This window comes from Sceloporus occidentalis, unplaced genomic scaffold (genome assembly GCF_023333645.1).
Source record: "Sceloporus occidentalis isolate IW3139 unplaced genomic scaffold, rSceOcc1.0.p SCAF_1, whole genome shotgun sequence".
In the NCBI taxonomy this organism is placed as follows: Eukaryota; Metazoa; Chordata; class Lepidosauria; order Squamata; family Phrynosomatidae; genus Sceloporus; species Sceloporus occidentalis.
Window position 1 is genome coordinate 217,967,586 of NW_028316981.1, and position 19,716 is coordinate 217,987,301.

Sequence of the window (19,716 nt, forward strand, 5' to 3'; positions counted from 1 at the left end):
TTTTTTCCAGACTAGGACATATATTGCTTTTCAGTAACAATTCCATGTACAGGATCGCTTCAGTTCAGAAACCTAAGCTTCAGTAGTAAAACCCAAGAAAACTTGATTCAGAAACCAAAGGTGTTTCTAGCAGACTTGTCAGGACTGAGGCCAATTCAAACTCTGAATGGGCTGGCACTCTACAAAACTACTATACGTATATGCTTGACTATAAATTGATCTCAAGTATAAGTCAAGAGGCTACTGTCAGAACAGAACACAGAGAAACAGAATGGTTCCCAATTGGCAAAGGGGTCAGATAAGGCTGCATCTTATCACCCTACTTGTTCAACTTATATGCAGAACATATTGTAATGAAAGTAGGATTGGACACAGAAGGAGGAGGAGTGAAAATAGGAGGAAGGAATGTCAACAATCTGAGATTTGCAGACAATACTATATTAGTAGAAAACGTCATAGACCTGGAACAACTACTAAGAAAGATCAAGGAAAAGTGCAAAAGCATGCTTACTGTTGAACATAAAGGAAACAAACATAATGACCATGGAGAATCTACACAAATTCAAACTAGACAATGAGGAAATAGAAGAAGTAAATGTTGTTAGATACGGGGACCGCAGCCAAGAAATCAGAAGAAGATTAAGAAAGGGAATGGCAGCTATGAAAGAACTAGAAAAGATCCTAAAATACAAATATATACAACTGAACATAAAAGTTAGAATCATATAAGCCACTGCATTCCCTGTTACCATGTATGGATGTGAGAGTTGCCCAGTGAAGAAAGCAGATAGGAATAAAACCAGTTCATTTGAGATATGGTGCTGGAGAAGAGTGGTGAGGATCCCATGGATGGCCAAAAAGGCAAACAAATGAGTCCTAGAGCAAGTGAAACCTGAAATCTCCATGGAAGCCAATATGACTAAATAGGCTGTTGTATTTTGGGCACATCGTGAGAAGGCGTGACTCATTGGAAATAACAATAATGCTAGGAAATGTGGAGGGAAGTAGAAAGAGAGGAAGGCCAGATGCCCGATGGATGGATTCTATTAAGGAAGTCATGAGTATGAATTTTCAGGAACTACGTGGAGCAGTGGAGGACAGGGAGTCTTGGAGATGTCTCATCTACAGGGTTGCCATGGGTCGAGATGAACATGAGGGCAGTTAACAACAGCAGGTTTCGGGGCCAAAATTATGGATTTTGATATAACCTGTGTATAAGTAAAACTTAGGGACATGTCACAAAGGATCTGGCACTCCAGAGGAACTGCCCTGCCACAGCTTCATAGCAGAGGTGAGGCAGGAGAGGCCTAAAGGGTCTGTCCTGGGTTCAAGGGGGCATTTGCTCTGATTGATTCTCATCTTCCCACTCTGTTTTCCTCTTTTGCCCAGATGTCACTGTTTCTGGGGGGGGGGGGGGCAAGGGGGGGCACCTGGATTCCTTCCAGGGGGACCAGACATCCTGGTAACCACAAAGGAGGACAAGGCGCCTCAAAATGTAGGACCTCCAAGAAAAATGGAGGGCATGACCACAGAAAATCTACAGACCCTAATAGAAATTCATGCTTCTTAGTGATGCTCAAAGTGGAAGACATTACAAAATGCAGTGACCCCTTGGTGTCCACTGGGGTTTGGTTCCAAGATCATCCATGGAGAACAAAATCCATGGATGACCCAAAGTCCCATTAACTACAGTGGCCGAGTAAAATGGTGCTCCTTATATAAAATGGCAAAATCAAAGTTGGCTTTTGGGAATTTTTATATACACACACGCACATATATGTATATATGTATATACATAACATTTTCTTTCCCCTCCTTATTGAATAATTATAGTTGACGTCTTTCTTACAATGTTTACAGCATTACTTATATATTCCTTTATACTTTTCTATTTTTCATCATCTCACTTTCCATATACTATTTAATTTGATGACTTATTTGCATGTTTCCATTTTCTTTCTTTTTTTTCCCATTCGCAGAAATCTTATCCAAAATAAGGACGTCATTTTTGTATCATCTTTTCTCTTAATTAAGTTAACCATCTCTCTAATATTTTAGTAAGGGATCCCATATTTGTTCCTCTTTCGTCGTTGATATATTTAATATTTTCAAGCTGTGGATGGTTAAATCTGTGGATTAAAAATAAATCCGTGGATAAGGAGGACCACTGCAAAGGCTAAAAACCCTTCTGCCAGTGTAAATGGCCTGCTTCTTAGTGCTGCTCCAAATATAGCCTAGGAGTCAACATTGCAAAAATAAAAAAGCCCCCAATGTGAATGCAGGCTTCTTCTTTGAGCAATGCTCAAAATGTAGGAGGTGAGTCCCCAAAAAAGCTCAGAAGCCTCCCTAGAAATGTAAAGTGCTGGTTCTTAGCATGAGGACTTAGGAGAAGAGGGGGATATAGGAGGTGTCCTGGAAATGGAGGACGTGGCTTTGGCCTTCCCTCCTTTCTTAAGAAGGCAAGGGGACTCCAGTTCCTCCAGGAGGGATCCAATCCGTCTCTTCCTTGCTTTCCCTCCTCCTCCTCCTCCTCCTCCTCCTTCTCTTCTTCTTCTTCTTGGGCTCCACTTCTTGTGCTTCTGCTCCGGCGCCTCCTTGCTTTGCCAAAAAATCCCTCCCTTCCTTTGTGTGGGGCTCAGAGGCAGGGAAGGAGGCGAGGAGGAGGGGGCAGGAAGGAAGGGGAGGAGGCCAGGACCCCCTCCAGCCCCAGACCTGGCTCCCCAGACCTCTGGCCAGGGTCCCCCATAACCCCCCCCCCCAACTTCTCTCTTTCTCTTTCTCCCCCACACCTACCTACCTTTTCTTTCTTTCTTTCTTTCTTTCTTTCTTTCTCCTTGTGAGCCATTTTTAAGGACCTCTGTGGGTGCCTCACTGTGGCCTGCAGCCCAAAAGTGGCCAGAGAAGACCAGTCGAGGGTTCAAGGGGGGCCAGGAAGGCCCTCCATGTCCTACATTTCCACTTTCTCTCCAGGAGGAATTCAGAAAGGGCCTCCATTGGCCAGGAAGGGCTTCCATGTCCTACATTTCCACCTTCTCTCCAGGAGGAATTAAAAAAGGGTCAGGAACACCCTCCATGCCCTACATTTCCACCTTCTCTCCAGGAGGAATTAAAAAAGGGTCAGGAACACCCTCCATGCCCTACATTTCCACCTTCTCTCCAGGAGGAATTAAAAAAGGGTCAGGAACACCCTCCATGCCCTACATTTCCACCTTCCTTCCAGGAGGAATTCAGAAAGGGCCTCCATTGCCCAGGAAGGCCCTCCATGTCCTACATTTCCACCTTCTCTCCAGGAGGAATTCAAAATGGGTCAGGAACACCCTCCATGTCCTACATTTCCACTTCCCTTCCAGCAGGAATTGCAAAAGGCCCTCCATCCAGGTTGGCCAGGAAAGCCCTCCATGTGCTACATTTTCACCTTTTTTTCCAGAAGGAAACATTTAAAACATAACTTTGTATGTTTTAAATTGTATATTTGTATTTTCCCCCATATTTTTACGATATTGTATGGTTTTAATTGTTGCTTTAATATATGTTGCTAGCCGCCTTGGGTCTCACTTTGAGAGAAAGGCAGGATAAAAATAAAATAAATAAGGAATTGCAAAAGGGCCTCCATTCAGGTTGGCCAGGAGTGCCCTCCATGTCCTACATTTCCACTTTCTGTCCAGAAGGAAGTCCAAAAGGGTCTCCATTGGCCAGGAAGGCCCTCCATGTTCTACATTTCCACCTTCTCCCCAGGAGGAATTGCAAAACGGCCTCCATTCAGGTTGGCCAGGATGGCCCTCCATGTCCTACATTTCCACCTTCCCTCCAGGAGGAAGTCCAAAAGGGCCTCCATTCAGGTTGGCCAGGAAGGCCCTCCATGTCCACAATGTGTCCTACATTTCCGCCTTCTGTCCGGGAGGAAGTCCAAAATGGCCTCCCTTTGGAGCAGTACTAAGAAGCATGGCTTTACAGATATACTAAGTGTCTTCATAGAATCCTAGAGTTGGAAGAGACCACAAGGGCCATCCAGTCCAACCCCCTGCCATGCAGGAAATCTCAATCAAAGCATCCCCAACAGATGGCCATCCAGCCTGTCTGTGGTCATAATCTATCTTCCCACCTTCTGTCTAGGATAGTGGTTTTCAGCCTTCCTAATGCCGTGATCCTTTAATACAGCTCCTCATGTTGTGATGAGCCCCAACCATAAAATTGTGGTGTCTTCGTTCCTAAAACCATCAGAAATATGTGTTTTCTGATGGTCTTAGGCGACCCCTGTGAAAGGGTCATTGGACCCCAAAGGGGTTGCGGCGCACAGGTTGAGAACTGCTGATCTAGGAGGAATCCCTAAAGGTCTTCCACCCAAGGTTACTAGGCATGTCCTCCTTTTCCAGGACGAGGCCTACATTTCCACCATTCAGGGTGACCAAGCACATCCTCCATTTCAGCCTTCAGCCCAGGAGGAAGTCCAAAATGGCCTCCCTTTGGAGCAGGACTAAGAAGCATGAGTTTACAGTTACACTGAATGTTTTGAGCTTTTTATCTGTTGTCATGGCCTACATTTCCACTTTCTCTCCTCCAGGAGAAATGCTAAAATGTCTCTCATTGAGGATGAGCAGACACATATTTCCCAGGACACGTCCTCCATTCCAGCCTTTCCGTTTGCATCCCAGTCCTCCTTTTAGGGTCAGGGCTTCTTGCAGGGTGGCCCCATGTCCTCCTCACCACAAAATACGACACCACAAAACATAGGACCTTCCAGGAAAACAGAGGACATTGCAAAACAAAAGCCAAAAACACTCCAAGCTTCATAGTGATGCTCAAAATGGAGGGTGTTTTGGAATTCCTCTTGGACAGAAGGTTGAAATGGAGGATAGGTCCTGGAAAAGGATGGACCTGGTCCCCATCTGTGGCTGCAGTGTGGGTAATATCTCAAAATGTGGTCAGCCCCAAGGGCTAGCCATCAAGGCCCAGTCAGCCCCACTGAAAGCAATGAATTCCTGGAGAGGAGATTTGGATAGGAGCCAGTGTGACCTAGTGGTGTGAGTGTTGAACCAGGGTTTGAATCCTGGTTCAGCCATGGAAACCCACTGGGTGACCTTGGGCAAGTCACACTCTCTCAGCCTCCTCAGGCCATGGCAAACCCCTTCTGAATAAATCTTGCCTAGAAAACCCCTGCAATTAACTCTTGGACATCCACAGATTTTGTTCTCCATGGAGGGTCTTGGAACCATACCCCAGCGGATATCTAGGACCCCACTGTATTTTGTAATGCCTTCCATTTTGAGCATCACTAAGAATCATGAACCCTATTCCTATTAGTTTGTAGCTTTTATGTGGTTGTGTCCTCCATTTTGTCTTAGAGGGCCTACAACTTGAGGGCAGTTAACAACAAACAACTAAGAAAACCCTATAAGTCACCATAAGTCAGAAACAACTTGAAGGCACACAACACACATATAGACATGGATAGCAAAACAGAAGGCCAAAATAGAGGACAGGTCTTGGGAAAAAAGGACATGCCTGGCTGCCCTGAATGGAGGGCCTTTTGGGATTCCTCTTGGAGGGAAGGTTGAAATGGAGGACAGGTCCTGGAAAGGAGGGGGGGCTCTGGAGGACCCTGAATGGAATTCCTCCTGGGCAGAAGATGGTGGAAAAGGAGGACACTGAATGGAAGATATTGTGAAATTCTACCTTGGTCAGGCCTCATCTGGCATAATACTGTGCCCAGTTCTTGGCACCACAATTCAAAAAGGATGTTGAGAAACTGGAGCATGTTCAAAGGAGGGCGACTAAAATGGTGAAGGGTCTAGAAACCATGAAGTCCTATGAGAAAGGACTTAGGGAGCTGGGGATGTTTAGCCTGGAGAAGAGAAGGTTAAGAGGTGATATAATAGCCCTGTTTAAATACTTGAAGGGATGCCATATTGAGGAGGGAGCAAGCTTGTTTTCTGCTACTCCAGAGAACAGGACTCGGAGCAGTGGATACAAACTGGAGGAAACGAGACTCCACCTCAACATTAGGAGGAACTTCCTGACAGTGAGAGCTCTCAGAAAATGGTGGAGGTTTTTAAGCAGAGGCTGGATGGCCATCTGTCAATGGGGATGCTTTGATTGAGAATTCCTGCATGGCAGGATGGGGTTGGGCTGGAGGGCCCTTGGGGTCTCTTCCAACTCTAGGGTTCTCTGAATGCTACAATGTGGGCCAGGTCCTGAAAAATGGAGGGCAGCTGGTCACCCTGGATGGAGGGCCTTTGGGAGCTCCTCCTGGAGGCAAGGTAGGAATGTGGGGCAGGTCTTGGAAAAGGAAGACATGGTGGCTGGTCACCCTGGATGGAGGAGGGCCTTTTGCAGCAGAGGCAGTTCCTGCTGGAGTAGGGAAGGCTGCCCTGGAGGAGAAAAGGAGGAGGCCTGGGTCCCCTTAAAGGGGGGGGGGGCTTCCTCCTCCTGGAGAGAGAGGCTGGGGGGGTGGGAGGTGTCCTGGAAAAGGAGGACGTGCCTAGTTCCCCCTCCCCTCCTCCCTGGCAAAGGGGAGGAGGAAGGAGAGGAAGAGGAGGAGGCCACCGGGGGCGCGCAGGGGAGCCGGGGACGAGCCTCGGAGGCGGAGGCAGCAGCAAGAGAGGACCCTCGGAGACCCACCGGGGAAGGGGGTCCCTGCCCCCCCCCCAAGCCCCAGGGAGAGGAGGAGGAGGAGGAGGAAGAGGGAGGCAGGGAAGGAAGGAGGGAGGGAAGGAAGGAAGGAGGGTCCTCTTCTCCTTCTTCTCCTCCTCCTTCTCCCCCACCATCTCCATCCCATCCTTCCCTCCGGAGCGCGGTGAGTGAGTGCCTTCGCATCCCTGCTCCCTCCCAGGAATGGGCCCTGATCCCTGGAAGGGAAGGGAAGGGGGGACCCCTGCCTCCCAATGGTCCTGTGGCTCAGAAGGGGGGTGGGGATGAAGGGTGGTGGTCCAGCCCAGATCCCCAGAGCCTCCCCCCCCCAGGGCAAGGGGCAACAGGCCCCGCAAAGCAATAGGGGTCCAGATAGGGGGGCCCTGGGGGGGTCTCCCGGTCCCCCCACTTTCAAGGGGGCTGCCCTCCCAGGGATGGGGAGGCATCGCTCGCGCGGCTTACGGGCCTGGCCCCAAATTCAGCTCTGGGCGATTTTGTGGAGGGTTGACTCTGGCCCCGGTTCTGATTCTGGTCCAGGTTCTGGCTCTGGTCCTGATTCTGGTTCTGGCCCTGATTCTGATCCTGGTCCTGCTCCTGCTCCAGCTCTTGATTCTGGTTCTGGTACTGGTCCTGGTTCTGATTCCGGTCCTGGTCCTGGTTCTAGCCCTGATTCTGATCTTGCTCCTGGTCCTGATTCTGATCCTGGCCTTGGTTCTGATTCTGGTCCTGATTCTGGCCCTGGTCCGATTCTGGTTCTTGTCTTGGTTCTTAGAGCCCAGACACTGAATGACCTCTCAGAAGAAGGCTTCTTGGTCATAGAATCCTAGAGTTGGAAGAGACCATAAGGGCCATCCAGTCCAACCCCCTTCTGCCATGCAGGAACTCTCAATCAAAACATCCCCATTGACAGATGGCCACCCAGCCTCTGTTTAAAGACCTTCAAGGAAGGAGACTCCACCACTCTCCATTGAGGGACTGTTTTCCACTGTCGAACAGCCCATACTGTCAGGAAGGTCCTCCTAATGTTGGTCCTCAGGGGAGAGCAAATGGAGGCCTCCAGATGTTTCTGGAGAGCAGTCTTCTCTGTTCCCACTCCTGTGATTCCTAAATGCAGGTCCTCCAGAGGTTTCTGGAGCTCAACATCCAGAAGCCTCAGTCATCTTGGCCCAGGGTCTGGGATTCTGGGAGCAGAAGTCCAAAATATCTGGAAGGCCTGAGTTTGGGAATCACTGCTTGAGTGATGGGGATCAGAGGCTGGAAACATCTGGAGGCTGCAGTTGCCCAGTGCTGGTGAAGGGCCTGAGCTTGTGTGTTGTGGGCCTTCAATTCCTTTCTGATTTATGGCAACCCTAAGGCGAACCTATCTTGGGGTTTTCTTGCAAGATTTGTTCAGAGGAGGTTTGCCATGGCCTTCCCCAAGGCTGAGAGAGTGTGACTTGTCCAAGGTGGGTTTCATGGTTGTATACACATATTGATTATATTCAATATGTATATACAGCCATGAAACCCATCTTGGGCAAGTCACTATATCTATCTGTGGCACTTTACAGACCGCCCAAAAGAGCGGTCTGCCAGCGCTGGAGTTTGCTGCGTGAAAGAGCCGCAGCGGCCAAACCGCGCGACTCCTCCGGGCAGCAAAAAGAAGCTGCAAAAAGCGGCTTCTTTTTGCGGCGCCATTATGACACCGCAAAGTGCCATTGGCGCACATGCGGCGTCATAATGGTGCCGAGACGTGCGGACGCTAAGTGTCCGCTACGTCAAGATGGCGGTGCCCATGTAGAATGGGCACCGCCATTTTGTATGTGCTCAGCGCTACTAGGGTTAGGGGCGTCCAGAAAGGACGCCCCTTCCTAACCCTAGTACGTGCCAAGTGTACTTTTGGCACATGCGGAACGCGCCTATATATTCAGTCATCATCTTGTAATCTGATTTTAATATTGTGATAGAAAGGCTTATGCTTTAAGTGCATATCAATTTTTCAAATGCTTAGAAAACAGAAAAAGTGGAGTATATATTCCTTAGGTGTTGGTGGGGCTGAGCATTTATAAAGAGAGTTTAATTGATGTTGTGTGCTTTCAAGTCATTTCCAACTCACAGCAACCCTAAGCCAAAACTATCGTGGTGTTTTCTTGGCAAGATTTGTTCAGAGGAGGTTTGCCGAGGCTGAGAGAGTGTGACTTGCCCAAGGTCACCCAGTGGGTTTCATGGCTGAGCTGAGAATCGAAGCCTGGTCTCAGGAGTCACAGTCCAATGCTAAACTACTAGGCCATGCTGGCTGTCTACTAGGACATGAAAGAGGCCTCTCTGAGCTTCACCAGCGCAACTGAAAGTCCAGCAAAATAGATGTTTTCTCAGATCTGTGATGATGCTTCGCATTTCCACCGCTGGTCCGATCACCATCACACTTGATGGGGATGCAAGAGAAGAGGGCCTTCTTGGTGGCTTCTCCTGACTCTGGAAATCCCTTCCCAGGGAGGCCAGGATGGCCCCTTCCTTGTGGTCCTTCCAGCAGCAGGCTAAGGTCCAAAACACACTGTAGAAACAATCCACTTTGAGACCGCCTTAACTGCCCTGGCTCAGTGCTAAGGAATTCTGGGAACTTAGTTTTGTGCGACATTTCACCTTCTCTGTCAGAGAGTTCTTGGATCACAATAAACTACAGTAACCAGGATTCCTTAGCACTGAGCCAATTAAGGCAGTCCCAAACTGGATTATTTTTGCAGTATGTTTTGGGCCTAAGAGCTATTTTTATTCAGACAAGCTTTTAAAATAGAAAGTCTTTAAAGAATGGGCTGGGGATATTGTACTGTTTCTAAGCGCTTTTATCTTTCTAAACTGCATTGTATTATTTTAGTGAATGATCAGTTTTAATACTGTAACAGTCTAATTCTATTTTGATGCTTACTTCTGTTTGTTTTTAACTGCATTCCTTTAAATTGTAAGCCATTTTGAGTCCCAATTTTGGAGATAAGGAAGGAATAATAATAATAATAATAATAATAATAATAATAATAATATGCAGACATTCCAGCAAAGAGGACCCTTAGGTGGGAGGTGAAAACTGTAGTGGTTTTCTTAGTGGATTCTTGGCTAAGATGAAATCTGAATTGTGGGCTCTTGGATGACATCTCTTACTACACTAAACTATACTGTGCAAGCTGAGACCTTCCTTGTGCAATAGAAGGGGTAGGAGTGGCACTCCCATCATGCTGCAGACTCATGGAGTATTCACCCCCACAAAACGCTGAAGACCCCCAACCTGCTCCTTTCTAGTTCATGTAGCCCCAGAAAAGCCACCTCTTTTTCCTTCAGCACCCTGAGTGCTTTTGTATTCCATGCAAAACAAGAACCGTCTTTGACAATCCTGGATGTGGGAAGTGCATCACAGTATCTGTTGGTTTGTGTGTTCATCTGTAAGAGAGAGCTTTCTCTCTGCATATATATATATATATATATTCTCTCTCTGCATATTCAAGTATGCATGGGCCCAGGGAATACTGCCTTCCCTTCTACTCTGTTCTTTATGTTTTGCTGTTGCTTACCACTACTAACCACTAACCACTTCTGATGTCATGGCATCTTGTTAGGAAAAATGTGGTCCCCTCAAGTGAGGGTAAAAATAGACTACTATAGGCCAATTCTGGTTGACTTGCTGCCATTTAAAAGCAATCTGACAGGGCTTATCCCTGGAATGGAGAATTTAATTGGCTCCTAATCGAATGGACTTCTCAATATATTTTGTGCAATGCATGATATTATTGGGATGCTCAGAGGCATCACAAAGCTTAAATACCCTAAAGGCACCAAATCATGTCTGATATTGGAAGCTAAGCAGGGTCAACTCTGATTAGTACAGGGATGGGAGACTGCCAGTGAATACCAGAGTATTTCTTGTCTAAGAAAACCCTATGAAATTCAAGGGGTCACCCTAAGTGATAGGTGGCTGACCTGAAGGCATATGCACACAGAGGCATACTAGTTAGCCAATAGTCTCTTGGTTCCTCAAATGCCAGGAAGAGAGCCATTACCTGACTCACAAGATACAGTCTAGTCAGAAATTCTCCTGCTCATTGAAAAGAATGAGAGCTGCCTGGCACCTTTTTGTTTTGATGGGGCTTATGCTGCAGACCTCTCTCTGGATTATATCTCATGTTAATGAGTGGAATGCTGCCTTTAGAGTGTCTCATATTGTGCATCAAAATGTCTTTTGGTTGGCCCTGGGGGATGATATTTGGACTTCCTTAGATTCTCTGCTTCATGAAATGTCTTCCAAAGTGTTGTAGCTGTTTTATACACACACACACACACACACACACACACACACACAGGTTGCCTCTTGTAAATAATAAATAAAATAAAATAAAATCTTTATTTATATCCCACCCTTCCAAAAAGATCAGGGCGGCTTACAAATGCAACAAGTGCAACAGATACAGGTTAAAAACACATCAACATCAATACCAATACAAATTTAAAAATAACAATAAAAGCCCCGTTAGCCCATCCTCATGGCCACGGAAGAGGAGGGAGGCCCACAGGATGTTTAGTCGGGGAATGCCTGCTTGAATAGGAAGGTCTTAAGATCCTTCCTAAATTGGGCCAGGGTAGTAGATGAGCGGAGCTCGGTGGGCAGCGTGTTCCAGAGGGCAGGGGCAGCTGTGGAAAAGGCTCTTCTAGAGGTAGAAGCTAGCCTGGCCCCTGGCACCTTCAGCAATTGCTGCCCAGATGTTCTGAGGGTGCGAGGCGGATTGTACGGGGAGAGGCGGTCCTTCAGAAATCCTGGGCCCAAGCCATTTAGGGCTTTATAGGTAATAACCAACACCTTATATTGAGCTCGGAAGCGGATAGGCAGCCAGTGAAGATCTTTAAGTACAGGTGTTATATGGCTGGTCCTGGTAGCACCAGTGACCAGCCGGGCTGCCATATTCTGTACCAATTGAAGCTTCCGAGTTTGGTAAAAGGGTTGCCCCATGTAGAGTACATTGCAGAAGTCCAATCTCGAAGTTACCAGGGCATGTACAACAGTTTCTAGGTCCCTCCGGTCCAGGTATGGGCGCAGCTGGCGGATCAGCCGAAGCTGATAACAGGTGCTCTTGATGTAATCCTTTCCAGTACTGGGGTGTGTGTGTGTGTGTGTGTGTGTGGATACACACACGGAAGAAAAATATTCAGCCTTTATCAATGTGCATCTTTTGTAAGCAAGTAGCATCAGAGCAAGAACAGATAGGTCCTCTTGGTATCAAATGCTGTATAGTTGGCCCTCCTTATCCACGGATTTTTTATCCACGGATTTGAGCATCCACGGCTTGAAAATATTCCAAAAAAAAGTATAAATTCCAAATAACAAACTTTTATTTTCCATTTTATATAAGGGGCACCATTTTGCTATGCCATTGAGCATCGATGGATTTTGTTATCCACGGAAAGTCCTGGAACCAAACCCCAGCGGATAACAAAGACCCACTGTATTTGAACTTCTGTTTTACATTTTTTTAGAAGAATGTTCAGCAGAACAAGAATTGATAGAGACCCGAATAGGAAGCGATGTGCTTCAGCAAGGCCATGTCTGCATAATTGGTGACCTACCAAACACACACAGTGGTCCTGCCACTCCTATAGGATAACTCATAGGCCTCTGGTTTTCCTGACTGATGTGGATTATTCTAAACAGAGAGCATTGTCAGGCACCTATTGGGAAGGTTTAAGCTGGAACAGGTTTGGGTTAAACTAGGAAAAGCTTCATTTCCTATGAGTAGACCAAAAATGAAGAGAACAACACAGGGAATTTTAAGGTCTCTGTTTCTGGAGGGGGTTTTTTTTGGCTATGTTGGGATGTATTCTGGATAAGTCAAAATACTTTTTCCAGCTGAGGATTTCTGTGTATAGTTAGAGCAGATTTCTTCCTTCCTTGTCCCTTTTCTTTGGATACTTTCTGTGGTTCATTTGCTCTGACAGTGTTGCCATCCTACTAAGGATGAAAGTGATGGCCACATATATACCCTGATTTCTGACAAAATTTTAGCTATCCATTAGAGGGCCTGACACTAGTTTGCTTTCGTTGTGTTAATGTTGAGGAAGGAATTTTTTTTAGCGCCTAAGCAAATTTTTTGAGAATATATTTTTCTGTGAAATAATTTCACCAGAACTTACTTTCTTTCTTTTTTTCTTTCTTTCTTTCTTTCTTTCTTTCTTTTTTGCCTACCCTCCTTTGTTGAATTTTCTGTAGATAGTCCCCATTTTCTTGTTGTTGGTGGTGGCTGTATTTCATAGAATTGTAGAGTTGGAAGAAACCTCAAGGGCCATCCAGTCCAACCCTTTGCCATGCAGACATTCACAATCAAAGCACTCCCTGTGACAGATGCCATCCAGCCTCTGTTTAAAGACCTCTAAAGAAGGAGACTCCACCACCCTCTGAGGTAGCATATTACTCCATATATTCTTCAAAGACTGAAGTCTGTGTTAGTCTGGAAAATCAGTATGCCAAGGGATCTTACATCATCTTTGAGACTAACCAAAAGAAAGAAGTTGGTAGCATGACTCATAGAATTATAGTATTTCTGTTTAGTATTGTTTTAATTAAACTCATTAAATTTATTACTAGTTCCTTAATTAAATTTTTAAAATTTGACAGATGGTCAAATAGTGTGTTACAACTATTACTTCCATGAATTATTTTATCTGTATTTAAAGGTTCTGCTAAATTAATTTCTTTTAAAATTATAGTACTGGCAAGCTTTCATTACTTTGAATGGGCGCTGCTCTGTCTGCCTTCACACTCACTGTAACATCACAAGGACCACCTAGTCCAATCCCCTGCCATGCAGAAACTCATAATCAAAGCACCCCTGACAAGAACTGGCAAATATAATCTCAAAGCCATTGGTAATAATCTTTGAGAACTCCTGGAGAACAGAAGTTCCAGCCGACTGGAGGAGGGCAAACGTTGTCCCCATCTTCAAAAGGGGGGGAAAAGAGGATCCCAACAATTATCGTCCAGTTAGTCTGACATCTATACCAGGAAAGATTCTGGAGGAGATCATTAAACAGAGAGTCTGTGAACATCTAGAAGGCAATGCCATAATCACAAAAAGTCAACATGGGTTTCTGAAAAACAAGTCATGCCAGACTAATCTGATCTGTTTGTTTGTTTATATATCTCTGGCTTTACTTTGCGAACGAAGATTCAGGAAGGACTCATCCCGCGCTTTCTACAAGCGCATTGATATATATATATATATATATATATATATATGTATGTATGTATATTGGGGCTTGGGAAAGGGATTGTTTTGAATCTCTTTGCATTTTTAATTGTATTTTTTATTGTGTAACCTGCCCAGATTCCCTGTGATTGTGCGGGATATAAATAAATTTATCATCATCATCATCATCAAATTACCAGTATCGTAGATGAAGGGAATGTTGTGATATTGCGTATCTTGAATTTAGTAAGGCCTTTGACAAGGTCCCCCATGAGATTCTTGCAAACAAGCTAGTAAAATGTAGGTTACGCAATGCAACTGTTAAATAGGTTTGTAATTGGTTGAATGGCCGAACCCAAAGGGTGCTCAGCAATGACACCTCTTCATCCTGGAGAGAAGTGAACAGTGGGGTCCTGCAGGGTTCTATCTTGGCCCCAGTGCTATTCAACATCTTTATCAATGACAGATGAAAGAATAGGGAGCATGTTTATCAAATTAGCAGATGACACCAAATTAGGAGGAATAGCTAATACCCCAGAGGACAGGATCAAAATTCAAAATGACCTTAATAGATTAGAAAGCTGAGCCAAATATAATACAATGAATTTCAACACAGAGAAATGTAAAGGAATCCTAGTAGACCACAAGTTGAACGTGAGTCAGCAGTGTAATGCAGAAGCTAAAAAGGCCAATGTGATTCTAGGCTGCATCAATAGACTTATAGTGTCTAGATCAAGGGAAGTAATAGTGTCAGTCTATTCTGCTTTGATCAGGCCCCACCTGGAATAGTGTGTCCAGTTCTGGTGACCTCAATTCAAGAAGGATGTTGAGAAGCTGGAGTGTGTCCAGAGGAGGGCAACCAAAATGGTGAATGGATGAAAGCTACAGGAAAAGAGATTCCACCTCACTATTAGGAGCAACTTTCTGACAGTAAGAGCTGTTAGACTGTTGAACACACTCCCTCGGAGGGTGATGGAGTCTCCTTCTTTGGAGGTCTTTAAACAGGCTGGTTGGCCATCTGTCAGGGATGCTTGGCAGGGAGTTGGACTGGATGGCCCTTGTGGTCTCTTCCAACTGTATGATTCTATGTTTCTTTGACTCCACCACTCTCCGAGGTAGTGTCTTCCACTGTCAAACAGCTCTCACTTTTAGGCAGATCTTCCTGATGTTTAGGTAGGACCTCTTTTCCTGTAGCTTGTATCCATTGTTCTGTGTCCTGTTCTCTGGAGCAGCAGAAAACAAGCTTGCTCCATCCTCAGCATGACACCCTTCAAATATTTAAACAGGGCTATCGTATCACCTCTTAATCTTTTCTTCTCCAGGCTAAACATACCCAGCTCTCTAAGTTGTTTCTCATAGGGCTTCATGGTTTCCAGACCCTTCACCATTTTGGTCAACCTCCTCTGGACACGCTCCAACTTCTCAACATCCTTTTGAATTGCAGTGTCCAAAACTAGACACAATATTCCAGATGGGGCCTGACCAAATCAGAAAAGAGTCACTTCCCTTGATCTAAATAAAGGTAAAGATAGCCCCTTGACATGAATGTCTAGTTGTAACTGACTGTAGGGAATGGTGCTCATCTCTGTTACTAAACTGAAGAGCCACCATTGTCCGAGGACTGCTCTGGTGATCATGTGGCCAACATGACTGCCCTGAGCACTATTGCCTTCCCACCAAAATGGTATCTATTTACTTTCAAATGCATGCTTTCGAACTGCTAGGTTGGCAAAAGCTGCAACTAGTGTTGGAAGCTTACCCCATCATCCGGGCCTCGAACTGTCAACCTTTCAATCTTATAATCTTCAAAATTGGTGTCTTAACCACTAAGCCACTGCATCCCGATGCTGACTAGAATCACTTAGGCGTTTATCAGACGAGGTTTCTGCAGCTCAGACCTGGGCCTTCTGCAGATTGGGCCATTCGCATTGACATGATAAGGAGAATGTATTTTCATACCTGGTTGCTCTTCTGTTGCCCTTCCGAACTGAGGAGGAATCGAATTGAAGGAAGTCACATGATGCGGATTCAGGGAAAGCGGAGTGAGTGTAAATTGTAGTTCCACACCGGTGCATACCATACGGGATTCAATGATTCGAATTGGGACCCTTGCACATACTCAGTGGGGCCCTGAAGGCATCCTGAACCTTTGCACTTCCGGGGCTAAGAAGGGAGCCAGGCTCCACTTTCATGTGAATGCTAGCCTCACCTGAACGACAGCTGCTCCTTTTTTCTTCCTCCCTTCTAGTTTCCCTTCCCTGGCAGCCAAATTCAAAGGGTCTTCCGTGTCAGAGCCCCGATCCAATTCATCCACATCTATATCTATCTATATCTATCCCAGTGGTCCCCAAACTGTGCCCTTTAAAGGATCCTGGACTTCAGCTCCCAGAAGCCTCAGCCATGTTGGCCAATAGCCTGGGATTCTCGGAGCTGAAGTCCAAAAGCCCTTAAAGAGCTATATCTATATCTATATATTATCTACAACCATCCTCCTGTCATTCAGTTGCCTTCTCTTAGGTTGCATCCACACTGGGGAGATAATCCAGTTTAACTATCCTGGCTCAGTGCTATGGAATTCTGGGACCTGTAGTGTCCAGAGACATTGAGCCTTCTCTGCCAGAGAGCTCTGGTGTATATGTGTGTGTGTGTCTGTATGTACAGCGCGCCCGCGCCATACGTTGGCGCGCTTTACGTGGCTTGAGCATATGCGCTCAAGCCGCGGGGCGCGCGTGGGGCGGAAGGGGCGGGGTGTCCCATTCAATTGCATGGGCGCGTGTGCCTGTTGCACCCCGCGTGCTGCTGCGCTGCCGTGCACGAGCCCCATTGTTTACAATGGGGCTTGAGCATAGGTGGAATTCGCCTTACGCGGAGGAATGAGTGTGTGTGTGTGTGTGTATGCGTGTGTGTGTGTGTGTGAGAGAGAGAGATAGATGTTGAGATTGACAGGAGGATGGATGTAGATGTGCATGAAATTGACATTGAGCCTTTTCTGCCAGAGAGCTCTGGTGCCTCGGCCAACTAGTAACCTAAATAATAATAATAATAATTATTATTATTATTATTATTTTAAAAATAAAGTATTACTATTATGGGAGTTGGAGTTTGTTGTGGGGTCCTTGACTCAAGGCTATGGAATTCTGGGAGTTCCATCTCTCCCTCCATCCTCATGTTTCATTTCCTTCACATCTATTTTGCAAACATTAGTATACATCCTTTGGATAGATGTACATGAGGATGAAATGGATGGGGCTCTCACACAGGATCCCTTTGAATTTGGCTGCCAGGGATATGTGTGTGTGTGAGAGAGAGAGGCAGAGAGGGAGAAAGCGCTGCTAGCCTGGCTGCTCTGCCAAAGTTGCGTTGGGGAAGAGGGGGGAAGCAGAGAGAGAGAGAGAGCTCCAATGGAGCCCCGGTTGCCCTGAAAGCAAAAAGAGCCACCGGAAGTAAATGGGGCACATTTCAGCAGGGCATCATGGGAGATTTGCAACCTGGGGGTCTTGCAATCCTGTTCAGGATTGGGATTCCACACCAGACCAATTCGCAATGAGTTCGAACTGAGCCCCAATGTGTATTGTGTCAATCCACTTATTCAGCGAACTCGCCAAATCGCCACAAAATGAGGAGTCAGTAAGGATTCAGTTCGCAAGTCCCGCTAAAGGGGCTCACATTTAAAGCTACCAGGTATGAAAATACATTCTCCTTATCATGTCAATGCGAATGGCCCAATCTGCAGAAGCCCCAGATCTGAGCTGCAGAAACCTCTTCTGATAAACGCCTTAGACTTGAGCCTAGTCCTTCAGATGCATGTGGTGGGGTGGAAAGCCCAGGGAGAGACCTATATAGCAGTCTGTGTGAGAGAATGTCCATAGGAATGCAAAACTTTGTGGGTATGGGGATGAGGTGACAAGTTCAGTTTTAATGATGATCAATGGGAGACAAGGCAATGATGTTGCCTGAAGCCAAGATTAGCAGATAACCATATGAATGAGTATTGGGATGTAGTGTGAGAACCCAAAGGAAAATGTGATGAACTGGCCAAGTCAGCCACCATGAGGCTGGGGATGGGGGGTTAGCTAGTGTTGTCATGTGTATAGTGTACCAGGAGGCCATTTTCTCTGTTCAACCCACTGCTGATGGAGTCCAATGCAGTCCATCATGTGTTGCTATGACTGTTGCACCATGGTGTTACAGCGTCATAGTGATTAATTAGTCCCTCTATTGCCTCTGCTTTATTGCATGACACCATTTCTCTTCTGTTGTTCTCCTGTGGGAGATCATTTTGAAACAAACAAACAAATCCATTAATGAACTCCTTTCCCACTACTTTTTGGCTATGATTTGTTATGCGAAAATTCACTTGTGCATTTATGCCAATTTTGGCTGGCCAGTGGCTGTGCTTTGGGTGGCTCACTGCTTCCCCATCGTGCCTCCTTTTCCAGCCCTGTTCCAAAGTCTCTCTCTCTCTCTCTTTTACATACACACACAAACACACTCACAGGCCTAGAAATGTTAAAAGGAAAACAAGTCTTACAGTTTAAAAATGCTTTTATTTTATCAATACTTTGGCCCGGTACATATGGGCCTTTTAGGTGCCCTCGTCACGTGCTAGGGGTTGGCTGAGGGCGGAGCGCCCACACGCCCCACAACCCTCGCACATGACGAGGACATAACAGTGGCGGCAGGTTCTTTTTCCGCTGATGGGAAGTCTCGCGGTTTGGCGCCTGAGGCTTCCCTCCAATGGAAAAACAGGCGCCGGCAGGCCGCCCTTTTTGGGCGGTCTGTACTGTGCCTTTCTTTTTCACTTTCTTTCTTACCATTTCTTCTTAACTTCATACTTACTAATTGGTGGCAGATGAAAATAAGCATTGGATAGTTCAGGTAGAAGAGTAGTTGCTGGTTTTGTCTGCCAGCAATTAGCAATTAGTTAAGTTTGAAGTTAACTAGAAGTCTGTCAGGAGCCCCCCCCCCCCCGCACACACACACACACGCACGCACATGCACAAGAAAAAATGTTTTATTTTATATATATATATGTTTCTCTCTCTCTCTCTCTCTCTCTCTCTGTGTGTGTGTGTGTGTGTGTGTGTGTGTGTGTGTGTGAAATTGGCGCACTCGAAACGTAAGCAATGCGCGGACGCTGCACAGTATTTATGTTGTAATAGCAGCGCCCATGTACATGGGACGCTGCCATTACTAGCCCACCAGTCCTTGCTAGGGTTGGGGACTGTGCAGTTGGTGCGCAGTTTCGAACCCTAAAATCAGTGCCAGCACAGCACATTTGGCTCATCTGTTCCGGGCCTAAGATTGTCTTTCTTTAAGACAATGGTGGACATGTGGCCTCCAAGACTATATTTTTGCAGCCTCAGACTACACAGAAGTCCCTTTTCTTGATGATGTTTTTAAATAGGAGGTGTGAAGTGCCTAAGAAGGCTCCCAAAGTATCGATTCACCTTTTAAATTAGTTTCAGGCCCCCCCTGCTTTATTGAGCATAAAACAAATACCCATTCCTCAGAACCACCCACTTCCAATTTGATTTTAATCAGTTTTTGCCACTTTGGGGTGGGCTTTGAAGAGTATTAGGGACAGAAAACTGCCCCCTGGACCCACTTAGGTTGTTCACATTTGAGTTGGGAGAATGAGTGGAGAGTATTTTCAAGTAAAGAAATTGCCAAAGGTGCCAAGTGTGTTACAATGTATATTCAGGAAGACACTGGCCTAATCCAGTTGTTGGTCTCAACCAGAATCTGGTGAACCAGCTCATCCCCCTTATCTTTGCTGTTCCTATTTTTTAGGCGGGCAGGTCTGGAATGGATCCCCCGCATAAGACAAGGGCACACTGTAGTATCACTTCTATTCTGCTTTGGTCAGGCCTCACCTAGAATCCTC

General features: G+C 46.0%; 1 protein-coding gene across 9 annotated transcripts in view; it reads left to right on the plus strand.

The window, feature by feature from the left end:
• The window catches only part of LOC149323454 (atrophin-1-like), an 82,336-nt gene that overhangs the window by 34,340 nt on the left and 28,280 nt on the right, over positions 1–19,716 (plus strand). For 3 of the 9 annotated variants that reach the window (XM_089488948.1, XM_089488950.1, XM_089488946.1), the window contains one exon: positions 12,854–13,043. The exons of 2 other annotated variants lie outside the window; for them this stretch is intronic. The gene's annotated coding sequence lies outside the window, so the exon portion shown is untranslated. Of the gene's footprint in view, positions 1–6,568; positions 6,794–12,853; positions 13,044–19,716 lie in introns of those variants that run through there. 4 more of the 9 variants (XM_089488953.1, XM_089488952.1, XM_089488947.1 and 1 more) reach the window with 3 other exon arrangements.